Source organism: Heterocephalus glaber, unplaced genomic scaffold (assembly GCF_053883595.1).
Source record: "Heterocephalus glaber isolate CG9 unplaced genomic scaffold, H.glaber_assembly_v1.0 deba00001460, whole genome shotgun sequence".
Taxonomy (NCBI): Eukaryota; Metazoa; Chordata; class Mammalia; order Rodentia; family Bathyergidae; genus Heterocephalus; species Heterocephalus glaber.
Genome location: NW_028258307.1, coordinates 3974381 through 3988744, shown reverse-complemented (window position 1 = coordinate 3988744; position 14364 = coordinate 3974381). Strand labels below are relative to the sequence as shown.

General features: G+C 44.5%; 1 protein-coding gene and 2 long non-coding RNA genes across 13 annotated transcripts in view; 2 read left to right on the top strand and 1 right to left on the bottom strand.

Annotated features, from left to right (window-relative positions):
* Positions 1–67: 67 nt before the first annotated feature.
* On the top strand, positions 68–12598 carry LOC147826874 (uncharacterized). Of its 5 annotated transcripts, XR_015453356.1 has the most exons (6): positions 68–182; positions 10552–10659; positions 11275–11378; positions 11544–11721; positions 12128–12281; positions 12421–12598. It is a non-coding gene; the product is annotated as an uncharacterized LOC147826874 (long non-coding RNA). The 5 variants fall into 5 exon arrangements; XR_015453357.1 differs by lacking the exon at positions 10552–10659; XR_015453354.1 differs by having other exon boundaries at positions 10552–11378.
* LOC147826875 (uncharacterized) lies at positions 6201–11606 on the bottom strand. Of its 2 annotated transcripts, none has more exons than XR_015453359.1 (2): positions 11532–11606; positions 6201–6556 (listed from the first exon to the last, which is right to left on the bottom strand). It is a non-coding gene; the product is annotated as an uncharacterized LOC147826875 (long non-coding RNA). The 2 variants fall into 2 exon arrangements; XR_015453358.1 differs by having other exon boundaries at positions 11523–11596.
* Positions 12599–13641: 1043 nt separating the features above from the next.
* Ptk2b (protein tyrosine kinase 2 beta) overlaps positions 13642–14364 on the top strand; it is a 117261-nt gene continuing 116538 nt past the window's right edge. For 2 of the 6 annotated variants that reach the window (XM_013073413.3, XM_004848382.4), the window contains exon 1: positions 13859–14041. The gene's annotated coding sequence lies outside the window, so the exon portion shown is untranslated. Of the gene's footprint in view, positions 13814–13858; positions 14077–14364 lie in introns of those variants that run through there. The other 4 variants (XM_004848383.4, XM_087216777.1, XM_021261316.2 and 1 more) reach the window with 4 other exon arrangements.

Here is a 14364-nt window from a genome sequence, read left to right as displayed (position 1 = left end):
GGCCAATCGTGAGGGGGGTGGTGGAACGGTTCCGCCCCACTTCCGCTGATGTGCTAGTGGACGAATCTTCTAGAGCGCTGTGGGGCTGCCGTTGTCACTGGCCATCTATTCCGGCTTAAAGTGGGGAGTGAAGTCTAGGAGCCCCTTCCTTAACCAGTCCCTGGAAAGTTCAGGCCTGCGAGGTAGGAGAAAGCAGGACCTTAACCTCCCCGTTCCGGGACAGTGGCAGGTTCTTAAGGCATCATTAGTGTCCTCACCCCTTAGAGCTGGCAATGGTTTCTCAGTGACCCGTCCCCTCTAGCGTTCGTTGTTTACGTGTCCTGGCCACTCTTATTCTAGCCTGGGGAAAACACTTGACTGAAGAGGGTAGTGACAGGAACTGGTTCTTGGCCTGTGGCGATAACTCAAAATTTCAAGATCTAGTTCCTCTTGAGTAATACGGCTATCATTCCTCTTATCTCCATGTCATATTGAAAATTTTAAAGTGAAAAAAAATATGGAAAGTACACATGAAATCAGGCAAGGCCCCATTAAAACAGAGATTACAGATTTAAGCAAAGTTAGCTTAAGGAACCAGAATTCACACTGAACTCTTGCCACCAATGGCGAACACAATCTCCAACTCTCCATTCTTGCTTCAGTGGGATTATTTTACAGCCTTCAGATGTAAGATACCTTTCACGTGACGTGCTTCCAGTCCTGGTCTCTGCTAAGAGGAGACTCGTGTATTGTGCTCCTGTGTATTTTGAGAGCAGAAACACTGTCTGCCTTTTCCTGACAGTTTTTTTTTTTCTTTTTTAATCAAGGATGTTTCTGTGGTGAACAGCTTTGGAAGGCAGAAATAATGTCTCCCTTGAGGCAAAGGTCTGGTGGACTTATTCCCCGTTATCATGTAACATTCTAGTTTCCTAGACTCTGGGTTTCTCTGCTATAGTGCAACTTGTGGTATCCCTCATTACACAGGCACGTGGGAATTGAGGCTCAGGAAATTGGCCCTGTGGATGCTGTGACTATTGTTAGTAATAAATTGGCCTTCGTTCTCTGACCGAGGAGTCTCATGTCTTCTACCAGCATCCACTAGTCTTTGGCCGCTACCTTGTTGACTTGCAAGTAAGGTGAAGTCTCAGCGCCTTTATAGTTCTTCATTCCTCCTTTCTTCACAATAGTCCTTTTCTCACAGATGAATAGCACTAATTCTTTCTGCTTTCAGTGTTTCTCATATGTAATCATGGCCCTCCTGTTTAGTCACCTGGGGAGCTTCCTTTTTTTTTTTTCTTTCTTTCTTTCTCTCTTTCTCTCTTTCTCTCCTTCTCTCTTCTCTCCTTCTCTCTTTTTCTTTCTTTCTTTCTTACTTTTCTCATTCCTGAGACAAAATACTCAACATTCAAAGTTAAAGGAAGAAGACAGTGTGTAGACAGTTCATAGTTGGGTGGCTCCAAGGCAGGGTGGCATGGCAGAGGGGCATCGCAGAGGAGAAACGGTTCATGACAGGCAAAAGGCAGCAAAGCAGTAAAATACTAAGCAGCAACAGTCAACCCCAGCAGCCCTGTTTCTGTTCAGGCTGCTCACCCTTAGGGTGGTAGCACTCACACCCAGGAAGGGCCTTCCCATTATCCACTCCCAGAACTATGACAAACCAATTAGTGGACTAACTTAGTAATCCCACACCCTTGATCTGATCCCAGCATCACACTCGAGATCCAGTCAACTCTGAAAAGCCCCACCTATGAGTGCATGAGGCTTTGGGGGGACATCAAGACCCAGCCATAACGTTTTCCTTCTTTCCTTTCTCAGAGTATCACTATGAGTCTAGGCAAGCTTTGAACTCACTATGTACCCCGGGCTGAGTTCAAATCCATGGTGATCCTCCTGCCTCAGCCTCCCAAGTGCTGGCGTAACAGATGCCACCATGCCCAGCTTCCTGGGGAACCTTCTAAATGCAGATTTGACAATCCACTGTGCATGGTGATACACACTTGTAATCCTAGCACTCTGGGAGACTGAGGCAGAAGGATCACAAGTTGGAACCTAGCAACTTATCTGGATTTATTGATACCCTGTCTCAAAATTTTAAAGAGGGGAGAGGGGACAGGGGGTGTAGATCGGTATAAAAACCCTGGGTTTAATCCCCAGTACTGCCAACCCCTGCCAAAAAAAAGATTCCTGGGCCCATTTCCATCTACTCACCTCTTGGGGAGATGGCCAGGAACCCAGATTTTCACATGTTCACCAAGTGGTTCACAGATACACTAAAGTTTAAGAGACATTATTTTATTTTATTTTATTTTATTTTTTTACTGGGGATCGAACTCAGGACCTTGCACTTGCTAGGCAGGTGGCGGAACCACTGAGCTAAATCTCCGGCCCAAGAGACATTATTCTAAATTTACCCACCCAACAATTTTCAGGTCTCCAGTTATGATTACTGGTTCAAAAATTAATCTTAGAAGTGATATCCAAAAAAATCCACTGATGGTACTCATAAACCCTGTAATCCAGAAACCTCCACAGAAAATCTTGTCTCTGGTCTCATTTTCTTTCATTGTGATTTTTACATACGTCTCATTTGTTTGGGCAGGTGGTCTATACTGCTATTTGTTCTTATCAGATTTTCTTTGTTTTATTGGTGTTTTTTTACCACAGGCTCTGAATGAGACCACAAATGAAAAGAAAGATGAAGAGTTCTTACTAATATATGTATTTTTTTCACCTCCTATACGAAGGTTAACATTAAACCAATGAGGTTCTCCAGGGGTTTTTTTGGAGTGTCTTACTATGTAGTTCAGGCTACCCTTGAATTCAATATGTAGCCCAGGCCAGCTCCTAACTTGTGGGCAATCCTTCTGCCTCAGCCACCCAAGTGCTGTGATTACAGGCATGCACCACCATGCTAGTGTGGTTCTCCAGTCTTTATGGAAAAATGGAAGAGTTCTATTCTAAGCTGTCACACAAGTCAATGGCATATCCTAGGGCTGAGTACAGTATTACTCTCCTGACTTCTTTTGCTCCACTATAAAAGAAAATGCCAGAACTAAATAAAGATAAACTTGAGTCATTCATAAGTAAATGGATGCAACTTGAGAACATAGTGTTAAGTGAAATAAGATATATATACTCAAATATCATATGATTTCTCTTATATGAGAAACACACACAAATTATATACAGCAATGCCTCAGTTCACAAACACTTCTTTTTGCAAACAATTCAGTTCGCAAACAGAAGTATTCAACAAAATTTTGCTTCTGTTCCCAAACTCTTCATCAGGTGACAAACAAAACCACAGCCATTTTCCCCATACAAACACAAACACACCAATCTTCCCCAAGATCAGAACAAATTAAGTTCATATACCGAAGTACCACTGTATGTATATATGCTCACACTCAAAAAGCAAAATAGAGGAAACATAAATAGGAAATAGGGAAAGGTTCAAATACTTCCTCAAATTAATATTTCATTGTTTCAAAAATATTTCAATATATATGTTAATTTGTTTCATTTAAACTACTAATTTATCTTAGTTCACTAAAAAAGTTTTGTGTTATTATCTGTTTCTTTTTGGACGAATCTTTTTGGTTTGTGTCTTGTACTCTGAGTACTTTGAAGATAAGGGTACACAGTGTGTTAACTTGTTATTTTCATAGGAAATTTTGTTTTATCTTTTCATAAAATAAAAAAAGTTAAAGAACTAATTGCTTCAAGTTTATACCAGATCAGACACTCTGAAATTGTCTTCTTCTTTACATAGTAGAAAGAGGTTGACTAAGACTTATCTCGAAATAAGGAAAAAGAAGTCTTGGTGACTAGAACCAATCTGTCACCAACTCTTGCTTCTTCTTTTAGTAGAAAAAACATTATTCAGAGATACTTATTAGATTTCAGGTCCTTTGTACACTAGTTAAACTACTGTCAAAGCCTGGTGCAAAAGTTTTTATTTCCAATTTGGACCCCAAACTGGATCCTTTTTCCCTCTTGGAGTTGCAGAACCAATAGCTAAGACCAAGCCTCAGTTGAGCAATAAAGCAAGGTTTATTCTTGGCCAAAGTATAGGAGAAGTGGGGAGCAAAGCTCACAAATCAGTTTCATTGTGGGTAGAGAAGTCAAAGACCTAGGATAAAGGAAATGAAGGGGAGGGATAGGCTGGTAAAGAGGAAGAATGTTCTGGGAAAGGGCAGAGAACTTCCAGGAATTTGGGTCCCACCTCTTTGGGCCTGCTTTCTTTCTCTCCCTCTCTCCCTCCTCCTCCCTCTCTCTCTCATTGTCATCATGGGGCAATTGACAATTGTCATGGTGCTGGGCGATGTCATTTAGCATGCAGAAGTTAAAGGCTGTCAGGCGGTCACTCTGGCAGCCATGCACGTTGGATCCAACCAGGTTTGTTTAGCCTACGTAAACAGGGCCTCCTGCCTTTCAGGCATCTTGTCCTCAAAGATAAGCAAGATTAGAGTAGAGTAGAAATTAGGTCATGTAGGCAGTATAAGATTAGGGCAGGCTTACATTCTTACTGCCACTAAATTCCCCAGCACATACCCCAAGCCAGACACTGCCAGATTCCTGAACTCCTTGCCATCATCACGTAAAATTTATCAGCATGTAAATTCATGTAAGGAACGATCATTTTTAAAGTGTTGTTTCAAAAAATCAATTTTTAGGTGCAGAGAGAAAAGGAAGCATCTTATGTCTTAGTGCATTTTCTGTTGTTGTAACTGAATATCAGAGACTGGATAATCTTTAAAGAATACAGGTTTGCAAGTATTTAGCTCACAGTTCTAGAAGCTGAAGTCTAAGAGCTTGGTGCTGACTTGGTACTGGTCTCCTTGCTGCATTACAACATGGCAGAGCACATCACATGGCCAGACAGAGCAAGCATGCCAGCGCAGGTCTTTCTTCCTCTTCTTATAAAGCCATGAATGTCATTAGGGGTGCCCCACTGTGATGTCTCATCCAATCCTAAATACCTTCCAAAGACCCCATCTCAAATAACAGTAACATATGAATTTAAGTTTCCAACACATGGACTTTTGGAGAACACACTCGAACTCAAACAGGGAGGAATGGCCTTTTCTCTTTCTTTTTAAAGCAGTGAGCTATAAAGTGGCTGCTGCAAATAAAAGGCAGGTATTGATTGCATAAAGCAAGGCCTGATTCTATTCTGCCTTCAAAGAACCCACTTTCCATATACGCATACAAATAAAAGGGTTGAAAAAGATACTCATGCTAATACTAATCAAAAGAAAGTGTAGTATATTACCATCAGGCAAAGCAGCTTTCAGATCAAAATATACAGGGATAAGGAGAATTGTAACTGAACAGGACAGTTGCAGGGCTGGAAATAGCATCTTCAGAAACAGGAAATCAGTGAGGAAGTCACTGCAGTCTGATTCTTGGTGAGGAACAGTGACAGCTTGGACCTTCTCTGAGATCTAAACCATGGAAACAAGGACAATGAGGGACTCCTAGTTGGTCTGAATAATACAGAGACAACTTTAAGAAACAGTGCTTAGTGTAAATGACTAGAGAAATATCCAGGATAGTCAACTCCCTGCCCCTCTGATTGGCTACAGACATTTTATTTGGTTTATACACTTTATTTTTCTGTATATGTTATGATCTTTTAAGCTACAGAAACATACATGACACTAAAAATAATTTCAACAGTAAGGAGATGGATTATCTCACCTAACAAGTCTGGAGGTTAAAGGGGGAGGGGGACAGGGCTGGTTATGTCAGTGGCCTCAGAACCCCCACTCCCATCTTTCTAGTCTGTCTGTGGCTTTCCAGATTGGAAAAAGATTGCAGCAGCTCCAGGTGTTAGAATTTTAGGCCAGAGGCCTGACTCTTGGCATCTCCACAGAGCAGATTCAGCTTTGCACCCCAAGAAAAAAAAATCAAATGGAAGAGGGTGATGGTGGGGTAACAAAGGAACTTATTTTCAGTGGGTCGACACAAGGAAGACAGGCCTAAGGACCACCGTAAAGCCATCAACAGCAGCTTTGAGGCCAGGGTTGGGAGCTTTGCTGCAGAGGTAAGGGATCCTGGACAGGTCATAATCCGGTTGATTATTATCCTGGGACTGATCACATAGAATCTTGTTGCTGCCAAGGAAACTGCCACTGCTGAGGGGCCAATTTGATTTCTGTGACAAGATGCTTATCCATTGTTACACCCAATGAGAAAGAACCAACCAGAGACTGATATTAAATCCACACAGGAATTTATTACTGGCCGGACCCCAGCCGAGCATCGGACTCCAGCCCCCAGTCGGGGCTCGATTAACATATTTTATACACCTTTGAGGCCAACGGTTTCTAGGCCCCCCTATGGGATAGAACTAGCAAAGCAAGCAAAAGGTATAGAGGGGAACATCCTGTCGTTATAACATTTGTAAAACAATAGTTGATTAATTTTTGTTTCTAAGAGACTCTCTAAGGGGAGGAGGTTTCTAACCTTCCTCCTTTTGAGTTCATCTAAAGGGACAGGCAGGTGGGTCATTCAGCAGCAATATGGAGTCTGTCTTGCTAACTAGAATCCTTCATCCATCAGACTTGTGGTCCTGGAATTTAAGATAAGCCAAGAGAAAAAACAACTCAGAAAAGAAGAGGTCAGGGGGAGACAAAATGGAATCAGTTAGGTCAGCGACCAGAGCCTCCCTCACAGGCATTTTTTCCTAATATGACCCAACATCGAGAAATAAAACCTTCCTAAAACTCTCCACCTCCAAATCCTTCACTGACAAGAGGAGCAGGACCTCTGTGATCAACTTGGACCCATCAGAACTGACCTGAGTCACATGGCAGATAGAGAGTGGTCACTCAGACACATCGGGGGCCCTGCTATTTTTATTATCAAAGAGGAGGATATCACTGCTGGGCAATTGTTAACATTCTCAAATTGGGAGATTTCACATAGAAATTTAGGTTTCTACCTTTGCTATATTTTTCACATGAAACATTTTGTTGTAACTCCTTAACGGATACAGGACTTGAAAATATTTTCTCTGATTTCACAGATTGACTTCTCACCATGTGGATGGAGTCCTTTGATGCACATAAGTTTTAAAATTCATTGAAGTCCCATTTACCTTTTTTACCTTTATTGCCTTGCTTTTGACATTGTATCAAAAAAATCACTAACAGGGCCGGGGATTTAGCTCAGTGGTTCCACTGCCTGCCTCGCAAGCTAAGGACCCGAGTTCAATCCCCGGTACCAAAAAAAAATCACTAACAAATCCAATGTCATGAAGCTTTTTCCCTATGCCTTCTTATAAGAGCTTTCTATGTTATGTTCCTTACTTAGGTTTTTGACTTATGTTTTTAACCTGGTACAGAGAAAATGCATGAATTCTTCTGCATGTGGATATCAAGTTTTTACAACACCATTTGATGAAGAGACCATCATTTCTCCATCGTATGGTCTTGGCACCTTCATTGAAAGTCATAACTATACATAGAAGGGATTATTTCTGAGCTTTCTATGGTATTCCATTGGTCTGTGTGTCTCTCTTTATACCAGTACCATACAGTTTTGATTACTGTCACTTTGTAATAAGTTTTGAAATTGATCATTGTGAGGCCTCCAACTTTTTTCTTTTTAAGGTTGTTTTAGTTATTTGGGATCCCTTGAGGTTTCATTTGACTTTTAGGATGGAATTTTCTATTTCTGCATAAAGTCCTGCTAGGATTTTGATAGGTATCATATTAAATCTGTAGATTGTTCTGGGTAGTATTGACCTCTTGGCAATGTTAAGTCTTCTGATTCACAAACAGAGTGTCTTTCCATTTATTTATGTCTTCTATAATTTCTTTCTGCAATGTTTTGTAGTTTTCAGTGTACCAGTCTTACCTCCTTGGTTGAGTTTATTTCTAAGTATTTTGTTCCTTTTGATGCTTTTATAAAGGGAATTCTTTTCATGATTTCCTTTTCAGATAAATCATTGTCCATCTTTGCTTCTATTTATTTATTTTGGTCTTTTGAGACAGGGCCTCATTATGTAGTCCTGGCTGGCCTTGAACTTCCAGGATTCTCCTGCCTTGGCCTCCAGTGTTGGAATTACAGACATGTGCCACCATGCCTGGCTCAACCTTTGCTACATCAAGCCTACTTTCCTGCATGGCAATAGACTTCTGAGCTGAATAGCAGCTGCTTCCTGTGGGAAGGACAGTTGTTCTCCAGTTTGCCTCAGTCCCTGTCCACCCAGGTTTCCCCCACATTCCCCACCTGGTCCACATCAGCATTTGGGCTTCTGACCCCTTCTTTAGATGATCCAAGTGGAGGTCACAGAGTGCTGCTACTCATTATGAAAGGTGTAGAGTGGTTCCATGCTCTGGAAGAGACAGGCTCCCTGGCAACTGAGCAAAACAAACTTGAAGCTGATTTTCTACATTCCTGAAATTTATTTTTAAGTGCTCAATTAATTGACTGCAATTATTCTGAATAGAACATTTTCTGAAATATATTGTGTTCTTTTTCCTCTGAAATAAAGGATGAACAATATAAACTGTTCTTTGTGATTTAACAAAATAGACATAATGACTATCCCTAATGAAGTGATTCTCTCAAGAGTTAAAGTAGTGTGAGGGGTTCTTTGTCTCTGCCTACGAACTAGCCACAGATGCCTATGTTCTGGAGCCTCTTGTGTTTGTTAGGCACTTCCTCTCTTTGGTTTCTGGAGGTTCTTCTTACCAACAATGCTTTCTCTGTAGCAATCTGCCTCTGCTTCCTAGTTGGTGTGTTCAGTACACTGTGGGCTGGGACCCCAGAGCAATGATTGTTAGAGTTGTCAAAGTCAACAGTGTGGTTGTTATGGTCACATGGTTGCATCAGAGCTTACCCATGGGTGTGGAGGACCAGATGAGCCCACTCACAGGTAAAGGAGTAAAGGATTGAGAGCTGAAAAGACCGAAGTCACATAAATTATGGTGCCGACTCAGGGTGAGCAGGACAACAGGCCAGGCTCCTCTCTCGTGCAGCCACTCTGTACACCTCTGCATCCTGTAGCCACAGTTCTGTAGCCACGCGGGAGCTACAGTGGCTCAGAGTCATTGCCCAGTGTGGTGGGAAGCACTGGGGCTCTGCAACACTGAGGCACGTTCTCCCTGTTGTTCTCCAGTGCAGACACTCACACCTTTCCACCTCACCCTCCTTCTTAGGAACCCAAATCAATTTCTGAATGGTGTGCATACATCTTTATTTTTCCCAAGGTAATGCACGTTGGATGATGTCCAGATCCCCTCCTTTATTTCTCTATGGGAAGATCTTTTTTGTTCATTTATTTTAACTTTTTTTTAACATTTTCAAATACATTCAGTATTTAAGAGAGAACAGCCTAACATGCCTTCGTGCATTATCAATTTGCTATTATCATTTCATCTTTCCCCTCCACATTTTTTTGAGAGCAGTTGAGGTGAAATTTTAAATATTTTAAAGCAATCTTGTGTTTCTTTTTAGGAACTCATTTTTATAAGTTATAACAGACCATACTCCCCATTAACTGTCATCCGTGAACTACAGCATTGTCTGTAGTTCATGTACATATTACTTCTAGTCATTCCAACAACCATAGAAGGTAAGTAAATCTCATTTTCTAGATGAGGACTTTGAGGTTCTGTCTTAATGTGTATCTAGAAGAAAACAGGCTAAATGGTCATATGTTAAGATGCTCTGAAGGAAAAAGAAAAACATTATTTTCTTCTTTCTACTCTCCCACCACTCAATAGTCACTTCTGATCCTAGATGTGTAAGTTTCTCCCCGCCAACAACCAGTTCTCTGGTACAGGACACCAGCTTGGTGTCCTCCAATACCATTCAATTCTGACATTGCCTACCTGGAAAGAAATAGCCCACAGATTCAGGACCTCTGTCCCACAAGACTGCCCCATTTCAGATGACAGTCACAAGTCCTAGCTTGTGACCTGTGCTTCTGAATGGCTGACCATGACTCAGGGTTTCCCTGAATCCCTCTTCTTGTTCCATTAATTTGTTAGAGCAGTTCACACAGCTCAGGGAAACACTTCACTTACATTTGCCTGGTTATTATAAAGGGCATTGCAGAGGGCATAGGTGAACAGCCAGGTAGAGGAGATGCACAAGGCCAGGTGTTGCAGAGCTTCCGTCTCCTCTCTAGAGTGTCCTCCACCAGGCACCTTCACATGTTCAGCTCTCTGAACTTTATCTCTTTTAGTTTTTAGGGAAACTTCACAGACATCACTGATTAGGTTAACCAATCTCATTGGCCACTGGCTATCAACTCACCTTCATCCTCTCTCCTCGTTCGAGGTCCCAGCCTTTTATCCTCCCTCAGTCTTTCTGGGGACAGCCTCCATCCTGAGTTTATTTAGCAGCCCTAGCCACCGGTCATGTCACTGGCATACCAAAAGACAGTCATTGCTCTGGAGATTCTGGAGATTTCAGGAGTTGTGTGCCAGGAATGCCAGGTGGTGACCAAATATGTTTCTTATCACATCAAACTATCACAGACGCAGTTCATCTATTGTAACAGAAGGGCCCCAAATGCAGTAACATAAATGTTTCTTTCTCCCCCTGTAACAGTTCTCCTGGCCCAGGCCATGCCCAGGGTAAGTATTGTGGCTGAATGGCCTGAGGGACCCAGACTTCATCTCTAGTGTGGCCTGGCTGTTCTCAGCGGCATAGACCAAGGTGACTGCTCCAGGTTCCACTGTCAGGGGCAGAGAAGAGAAGGGAGTCCTGGACGATGTACTCACTCCCTGAGGGCAGGATCCTAGGGTCACATGCATAGCTTCTACCCACCAACCACTGCCCCGCACTCAATCAGACCATCACACCTGCAAGGGACACTGGGAAATGGAGCCCATATTTTGGGCAACCTGTGACCAGCTAAAAATGAGATTAAATTATTGAGAGCAAAAAGAGAAATGGTTACCTTTGTGAGTATACTAAAGGGTCCTTTTAAAGTTCAGGGCATGGTTTAAAATTCTTTATTTTGGCTTCAATTGTGATTCATTTAGTGAACTTAGCAATACCTAGTTAAATTAGAAAGAGATCCCTCAGTGATGAAAGACTTTAATTATTTAGTTATTGTACCTACAAGTTTTTTCTTTGCCTTTTTCAGTTCAAAACATTTATAACTATACTGTTCTTTTAGAATGAGGTTTATTCTAATAGTAAGTTTACATTATGTAATGAAATTCCATCAGTGGTTTAGATTCAGCTCTGCTCTTTGGCACTTGGGTGGCTGTAGACAAATTATTTCCCTTCTTCAAGCTTCCTCTTCTTTTCTACAAAATACTGCAGGAACAATTCCACCTACCTCAATAATGACTGTGTAGTTTGACCAAATAACAGATGAAAATTCTTGGCATACAGTGGACATTCAGCAAATTACATCTGTATGGCAAGTATGTGTGTAATCTCTCCCACTAATTCTACCCCGTTTAATCCTTATGCCTTCTAAAAAATAGTAACCAGAGTATTCTTATAATATGTTCACTTAATTTGGGCTTCACAATACCTGTGAAATAGGTAGAGCAGATAGTACTTACTCTTCTTACCTTCTTGATTAGGAGATACAGTTGTCCCCTGATATCGGAGGGGCATAAGTTCCAAGGCTCCCAGTGGGCGCCGGACCTATGATAAAGTTACATCTATAAATAAGTCACTGTCGAGATGAACAGCAGAAGCCAGCATGGTGGCACACACCTCTCATCCCAGCACTCAGGAGGCTGAAGCAGGAGGATGGCTGTGAGTTCAAGGCCAGCCTGGGGCTACATAATAAGACTTTGTCTCAAAAGAGAGGGAGGGGGGAGGGAGAGAGAGAGAGAGAGACATGAAAAGCAGTAACAATTATAAAAGAAATAATAAAATGCTATGCCGGAAGTTATGAGTGATAGTCATCCCCTTCCCCAATATCTTATTGTACCCTACTCGTCCTTCTGTTGTTGAGCACGGGTAACTGGCACCTAGGAAGGCAAAACTGTGGTGTGGGTGTGAGCTGCACGAGCACAAAGAGAGGGATTCACTGGCCTGAGCTGCAACCCCCTCCCTCACGACTGGATCCTTGCCCTGTGCATGGACACGTGCTCTGCTGGCTGTCATTCTAAACAAACAGCCCTCTTTCAACTTCCCTCCCTCAATCTCGCCTTCCCAGCCACAACTTTCACTTCCAGCTTCTCATCACCCCACACCATTTGAGTTTTGCCTCTTCCCTTCACTTCCATGGGGTGTGGCATGCGAAGGAATATCCCAGTCTTCAACTTTCACTTAAAACAGTGGAACAAATCCATGATATCAGAGAGATGAAGGTGAGTTGATCACCCATGGCCAATAAAATTGGGTGATGTAATCCTGGGGGGAGCTGGACTGACATTAAGCTCCCTGGTTCCTCTTATTCTCGTGCTAGATGATCTCATGCGTTCTTGTGGTTCCAAATTCCATCCTCAGGCCACTTCCATGAGATCCAGTCACAACGACTCCCAGGTCAGGGAGTGGGAGACGGGTAAGGAAGACCCTTCCACCAACGGCCATCCAAGTGCCAAAGAGAACAGTGAGCCAGCATGGAACGATGCAATGAGATAAAAATGCATAAGAAAGACGCTTGGAAGGACTTCCAGGGCCCAGAGAGTGCATGGCCGTGGGGCACTGAAAGAGGACAAGAGCGACTAGAGATCCCCAAAGCCTAACAGCTGGTGCCCCGGAAACCCTCAAGGGGAAGGGTGGAAGGGGGTCTGTTGCCAAGCATATGATGCATGACTTAGGCCTGGATCTGGGGTAATTAGATCTGAATGGAACATCTAATTGCAAAAGTTTTGAGCTAGAGAAAACATTTGCTCATTAAAAGGTAAATAACAGAAATGAATGCCCTCCGTCTTTTAGAGTCAAAAACTAAGGATGCTTGAAGGCAGAATTGGCCACCCTCGGGAGTTCCTCAAGATAGTTTTACTTTAAAAAACAAAAAACAAACCTACGATTCTGTGATTTTTTAGGAGCTAAGTCGTAGAACTGCAAAACAGTGCTGAAGAAATCAACAGCCTCTGAAAACGTGCCTTTCCCCAGAATCAGGTCAGGCAGAGACGAGAGTGTAGTTCGTGCATGTGGCCACACAGGGGCAGCAGACACAAACACATCTTTTCTTAAAACAGCGACTTTGCTCCTAGTTCCCAAGCCACCACCTTCCTGCAGACCCGGGACTCGCTCAGGTGCGGGTCGGCCTCGCCAACAGGAAGCCGGAAGGGCCGCCCGCTGCTCGATGCCCTCCGGCGGCTCCCGTGCTGCGCGGTCGGTCAGGTCCGCGCCTCATCACCCGCACACTTTTCTTGCTAACTTCAGCTCACGCCTTTGGCCTTGCCTTGTCTCTCCTTCCCGGCCACAGTCTGGCTCTGGGCGTCACAAGCCGGTGGGCAGGATGACCAAAGGCGGGCCGTGACCGGCCGCGCTGGGGCAGGTGAGCCCTGGCTCCACGCTCCGATTCTCCGCCGTGCAGAGCGGCACTGGGGTTAAAGCCCCTCCCAGCCACCACTGCCCCCTGAGAAACATGGATTTTTCTGCCTTGTTATTGAGTCCAAGACTCCACTTTCTCTTCCGAGACGGGAGAATGCAGTGTAACCACCTAAAGGCGTGGCTTTCCTATTCTCCTGGGAGCGACCGATCCAACATGCTAGGGGTAGAGGATGTCACCAAGGAGGTCCCACATGCGGGCTGCCACCCAGCACGGCGCTCCCCGCTCCAAGGCGCCCTCGGAGGCCGCGCTGTGAGCGGCACCGGGCCGAGGCAGGGAGGGCTCCGGGTCGGCAGGCCGCTGGGGGAATTGATGGCAGCGTCTATTTCAGAGTTTATGGTAAGAGGCTGGGGCAGGCACACGCCGACGGCAACCCCACCCTTTAAGGAAGTGGGGAGGCGAGCGGCGGGGTGGGGTTAACGACTGGGAGGAGGAGGGGGAAGCACCAACCTGTCAGCCTGTTACTCAGCCGCTGCCCGGGCCGCCGCGCGACGCTCGCACCTGCGCGGCCCCCGACTCACCTGGCCAAGCCCTAGGAGTCGTCGCTGGCGTCCGCGCTCCCGCCCCGTGAGTCCCCTCCCGCGACTCGCGGCCGAGCCGAGGTCGGGAGTGGAAGGCTTGACGAGGTGGAAGGGGTTGGAGGGGGCGATAGTCCCGGCTCTCGGGGTACCTGGACCCGCCCAGGACTTCCTGGAAAACGAGCGACTGACCCGGGAAATCGGAGCGAGCGAGCCCGGAGCTCGCTAGCGTCCGCAGGGGGAGGAGGCTCTATTTTTAGTTATTTTGAGACCGAACGGTGTTTCCCGCTTTTGCCCTCTTGCAGTACTCTGCCCGGGGAGGCGGGGGCCACGCGCCAGGGCGCAGGAGGAGTGTCCGGCCGGGAAAGGCAG